Here is a 6,012-nt window from a genome sequence, read left to right as displayed (position 1 = left end):
GATAGAGAGCAAACTAGTGGTTACCAGTGGGGAGGGTGTAGGAAGGGAAATTTAGGGGTGGGGGAGAGGGAGGTACAAATTACTGGATGTAAGATAGGATCAAAGATGTTTTGCACAACATGGGGAATATAGCCAATATTTTGTAATAACTGTAAACAGAAAGTGACCTTTAAAGTTGCATAATGTTTTTTTAAAAGTTAATTGTTAATGATGACAATAATTATGTCCTTGATTCTCCCTAAAACTGGTTTTTGTTTCAAAGTTCAAGACAGAAGCCAGCCAATACTAGCTTTGAAACAAATTGCAAATTCTGTTACTGCGTCTTGAGCCTGTAATAGCTAAAGGACACTGATAATTGAGTGTAGTCTTTATATCTGCCCAGAATTTCAAAAGTGTCTTATGTGAAAGAATTAGCCTGAGGCTGATACCAAGAGTAGTGCCGCTAAATATACATAGAATTCTAACCTTGGTTCTCAAAGAATAAGATTTTTATTCCCCTTACATAGAGAAAGAAACTGTTACATAAGACAGATCCAGTGACACAATGAATGGTGGGGATGATTGGAGAAGCTGTGGAGGCAGATGTCCTGTTCAGAGACCTAGGTGTGTTTCATAGATTTGTAGGTTAATATAGCAGAGAAAATGGTTTCTTCTGTCCCAGTACTTTGTCTTGTCAAGACACAAATCTTCTTTTAAGCACTGCATTATTCTATATCTCTGAAAAAAAATTTATATATAGAAATACATCATATATTCATATCATAAAAGGGGAGGATGGTGGTCACAAAGTCAATTGCAGATTTCATGCTGGCTTTAATTTCTCCCTAGAACACCATTTTATCAAATTTCAAGACAATCTATTGGCTCTCCATCTTAGAGATCCTGGAACTATGTGAATGGACTAATGGGGGCAAAGAGCTACTTAGGATATTAAAGAAGCATACATCTTTTCTTAATAAGACTGCTAAGAGGTCAAATTGCTTTTCTTTCAGTTGGGCTATGTAAACTCAGTGTGGTAACCTTAGATATCTTATGCTGATAAGAACCTGGTGACAATGTATGGTTTTTATTGATAATAACTGCTTTAAAATTATGTTTGGTAAACAAATTGTTGTAAAACCTAAAGTCCATGAGAGGGTTACAATAGTGTAAGGGGAACAGTTGTGAATCATCAGAGACCCACTAGTAATATGAAGGAGCACTATGGTCAAATCATCCAAGTCTTTGGTTGGTAAGTAATTTCATGAGAAATTCTCAGTCACTTTTGGATCAGCTTAGGTTGTCTCTGAATAATTCCCGAGGGAGTCATTTATTTACTAAATATTTATTGGTGAAACCCTATGGTGCTTCCCTACCATGTCCTCAGCCTGCCTTTTGTCTGAAAAATATTTAGGCAAGGAATAAGTTTAGTCAGAGATGTGAGAAAATGCAGAAACAAAGGGAAACAGTCCAACAAGACCAAATAAAAATAGTTTACTCATTAAACATAGTTAAGGATCTCCTCAAGGGCTATAGATAATATTCTGAGCCATGTCCTGTGACTTGTCTATTAGATACTGAAACCTCCACCAGGAGGAAGAAGTTAACTACATGATGACTAGACTATAGCCATGACATAAGCTGCCATACTTCCAAGAACTGGCCTCAAGAAAATGGGAAAAAGCTGACCATGGAACTGAAGATTAACTCTACTTTAAGCAATCAAGATGATGCTGATCAGACCACTGATGACCAATTTCAAAATGACTGTCCAAGATGACCGTGCTGTTTCTGAATGTAGCCCCTTCCCTCTGTCTATAAAACCTCTTGCCCACTGATTGGCAGTAGAGGGGGGAATCAGTTTTTGGATAGGAGTCTGCTTCCCCCTCGTCCCCATCCTGAAATAAAGCAAACTTTCCTTTCCACCAGCCTTGCATCTTTATTGGTTTTTGAGTGGCGAGTAGCCAGACCCTACTTTCAGTTATATTGAGACCTAGGCAACAAGCACTGTGCCAGGTACTGGGGAGAGAAAGAAGAGTGAGGTAGATGCCCCATGCTTGTGATACACTGCCTGACCTTCAGATCATTCTCTGTCCTGCTCTGTGCTCTCAGGAGGCTGATCCCAACAGCTGGAACAACAGGCCTCCCTGGCCTATGGATTCTGGCTGGGTCAGGTCAAAGAGGTTACCAGCAGATGATCAAGGGTGAAGGACAGAAAGACTGGGATATTTCTTTCCTGTCTTCCTCATCACCCATCCTGGTTGGGCAGGGACAGTTTCTTCTGCTCTCGGTCACTGCTCCTGTCAGGCAGCCCATCTGCTATGTCTCCAGCTCTTGCTGGCTTCTGGTAACTCTTCCCTGCCCTTGCCCTTCAGGCCTGGAAGTGATACCAGTTTCCCACTGTAATAAGACTTTGAATACTTCATCACCCCTTGTTGGAATGACCCACACTGCCTACAGTTCTTAAAAGAAAAAGGAAAAAAAAAAAACCCTTCTTAAACTTTCTTCAATTAAACTCTAGTTTGATTAAGTTTACTATTTCCTGCTAGGTTCCTGACTGACATTGGTCTTGCCCTCAAGTTAATTTCCAAACAAGTCAATAAGCAGCAGCGATTCAATGTGAATATGACTGTGATGAAAATTCTAGTTTCTGGCTTCCTGGGTTAGAAATTCACCAACCTGTGGAAGAAAGACCAGAATATGACATGAAAATGTTAGTAACAACCAAGGTAAACACTTAGAGATCACTGAACGAAAAATGTCATTTCAACCTACGCTCATTGGTTTAGAACATAGGTGAGGAAATGTAGGGGTAGGAGGTTTGAAGAACATAAAATAGGAGAATGGGGTCAATTCAGTGGGATTGAGCTAATATTAATAAAGGTAAATAAAGTATAAAAGAAAGACTTTCCCCAATAGCTTCCTAAGTTTTCAAAATCATTTGTAAACTGGAAAATTATTTATATACTGATTAACAAATAATTTTCTGTACATTCCCTCTCATTTGTGAAGCAATCCCTAAATCAGGCATGATAAACATGGAAAGATGTGCTTTGTTCAAGTCACATGGTGATCCAGCATTTCATTTTGGTGTTTTCATCAAGCACAAAATATTCAGCTGTTGCTTCATTTTCCCCAACTCTACTACAAGAGAGAAATGAACAAGGCAGTTGAAAAAGTGTCCCAAGGTACATGTAAAAGGGAGCAGTGGTTTCTGATTTTTCTTCCTATTTTAACTATGAACTTGCTCATAACTCTTTGGCCTAGACAGTGCCAATTTCAGCCTCTTTCCAAGTCCAGAGGAAACCAGTCCTCAGGGGATCTTTTTTTTATACTTTTATTTAAGAATCTGTATGCATTTTTTAAGAAACACTATTGTATGTCTGTTCTTGTTAGCCTCTCCTTTGGCAGCTGAAGACAGACACAGAGACTTGTGAGGAAACAAACACACACAGAATATGACAATCTAACATGGCACACAGAATGACCAACTCACACTTAGGCTATTGAGAGAGCAGACAGGCGATGAGGTCAGAGGGAGTGTTCTTGAGGAGTGAAGACTAAAATGAATCCTAAAGGAGATGCAGGAATTTGCTAAGACGAGGGAGAAAATTGGGGGAATAGTCTAGGAATAGGAATAGCAAGAGAGAAAGCAAGCAGGAAAAAGACAGCCAAACACGGTGAGTGCAGAAGAAACCCAAGCATTTTAGTGTTGCCTGAGTGTGGTGAGAGGGAGGGCCCTTCAGGAAGGGCCTTAGACTCGTGTTCATGTCCAAGAAGCAAAGTGAAGTTCTGGAGTCACTTGTAAGTAAAGGAGCGGCTTGTTCAGATTTGCTCCTTGGCTATCTCATTCTGGAGATGGTGGGAAAGACAATTCTGAGGGGAATAAGACAAGAGGCAGGGTGTAGGGAATTTCCCAAAACTCTCTCTGTAACTACCTTAGAGGAAGATAATAGGATATCAAAACATTTCTCTTTAAGTAGGTAATTTCCCAAAGATTAGGGAAAATGAAGTTACACATACTGTGTTTTGGTTGAGTACATTCATCCCTTGATATCCATGTGCAATTAGTTCCAGTACCCACTGTGAATGCTCAGATTCCATCATCTTCCTTCCATATCCACATGTTTGACATCCAAGGATATGGAGGGCTGACTCAAAAAACGTACACTTAAAAACTCAGTAAATCAGTGACTTCGCTGGTGGTCCAGTGGTTAAGACTTCACCTTCCAATACTGGGTGTACAGGTTTGATGCCTGGCCAGGGACCTAAGATCCCACATACCTCCTGGACAAAAAACCCAAAAACATAAAACAGAAATGGTATTAAATGGCTTACATCAAAACAACAACAACAAACCCAAACTCAATAAATCTAACTAAAACAATGCCATGATTCCCAAAGTATCACTAAACTTGTTTTTGGTAAAAGATAAAGCAGTTAAGTCCATGGTATTTAGACTCAGAATCTTCAATCTTGGTTTTCAGGGGAAATAAACCAGTGAAAGATAAATCTACTTTTTAAGAGAAAGGGAGCAGTAAGTTCTTGCTCTGATAGGAAGTTCTCACATCAACGAGGTCTGTCAATAGAGTGCACCTGAGCTTGGCATTCTCCCCACCCTTTTCAGGTGAGGTCTATTCCTCTCACACTCGCCTAACAGGAGTCAACCAGGGCGGAAGCCAAGCTGCTCCACAGTGAACAGGCCTTCAGTCTCCACCCTGCACTTCCTGTCCATGCGGAGGCTGGGAAATATCCTGCTCTGAGCCTCAGGTAAGAGAATGTAGTACAAGGAGGTTGGTGCCACTTCCTACTTTGCTCTCAAAAGGCTTTTTGGTATTTTAAAGAACAGAAAAAGAGTGCTCATTGTGGGCCTTCCTGTGGATAGACTTGGAGGATTTGAACAAGTCTGTTCAAAGCTGTACTGTAATAGGCAGGGACTTGTGTTGATGTTTGTTGTAGGAATTTGGGCAAGAGATGAGGGAACAAATCACAAACTGGGGAAACTTGGTAGTAGGGAAGAGGGCAAGGGAATTGATTGGTTCGTGGTTTCGGAGGTAAAATCAAGAGATCTTAATAAATCATTTGCTGTGGAAGCTGGTGGAAAGGGAAGATTCTAGCAAGGGGCCTGGCTTTTGAGTTTGAGTGGATGGTAGGGCCACAGACCGAAGTGAGGAACCAGGAGGCAGATCAACTTTGGAGATACTAAGGGTTTAGTTTTGGCCGTGCTAGTTTGCATTGCCCCTGGAATAGTGAGGTGGTTATTTCCAGGAGGTGGAGAGACAACCCATATGGGTGCAGTCAAAATGCCGGGCTAGTCTCGGGGTAAAGTAATTGGGATATAGACGCTCAGAGATATTTCCTTGTGTAAATTTTAAAAAAGAGAAAAATATTACTGGTTAAAAGGGGAGAGACCTCATGTGGGAGGCCTCCTAAGACTTCTGGGGATGGCTAGGTGTTTTCTTTCAGGGCCTGTTGCTGTTCCTACAAGCATTGCCTGCTGCACTGACACCAAAGGAGTGTGCTTGATCTCTTCTGTGAAAGTCCTAAGTCTAGTGGCTGGGGGCCAGTTGAGCCTCTGAAATATACATCCAGTGTAGGGAAGTTACCCAGTTTCTTCATTTTTACTCCGACTATAATTAGAGGAAATCATTTGGATGAACTGAGATATTCAAAGCAACGAAAAGAAAAAGATAGATATTAATATCCTTCACACAAGATGAACTGTAGAATTTGGAGAAATTGGCATTCTTACAAAATGACATGTTATGATGATAATTTGTTTCAAAGGGACAACAGCCCAGATTAGGCTAGAATTCTGCCATACCAAGCTTCTAGAAGCAGGTAGAGGTGAAATAGGGCCTCTTGGTAGTGCCAGGGCTGAGCTCCTGATGAGAAAACTGTGTTCTCTCTTTCTCTACCCCACTTCCCCCTCTTTCCTGCCCCTGCTGCAAGTTATTTTCTCCTTGATCAAACTCAAGAATTTCTTTCAGATTCAGCCAAGTGTTCCCCAGAACCTTCAGTGGTTTCCTGGGG

The 6,012-nt window shown here is 41.0% G+C and overlaps 1 pseudogene; it reads right to left on the bottom strand.

Moving 5' to 3' along the window:
* Positions 1-5,810: 5,810 nt before the first annotated feature.
* Positions 5,811-6,012, bottom strand: part of LOC104994692 — a 21,499-nt pseudogene continuing 21,297 nt past the window's right edge.

This window comes from Bison bison, unplaced genomic scaffold (assembly GCF_000754665.1).
Source record: "Bison bison bison isolate TAMUID 2011002044 unplaced genomic scaffold, Bison_UMD1.0 scf7180017864263, whole genome shotgun sequence".
Taxonomy (NCBI): domain Eukaryota; kingdom Metazoa; phylum Chordata; class Mammalia; order Artiodactyla; family Bovidae; genus Bison; species Bison bison.
The sequence above is the reverse complement of the archived record's forward strand: the minus strand, read 5'-3'. Positions and strand labels throughout refer to the sequence as shown.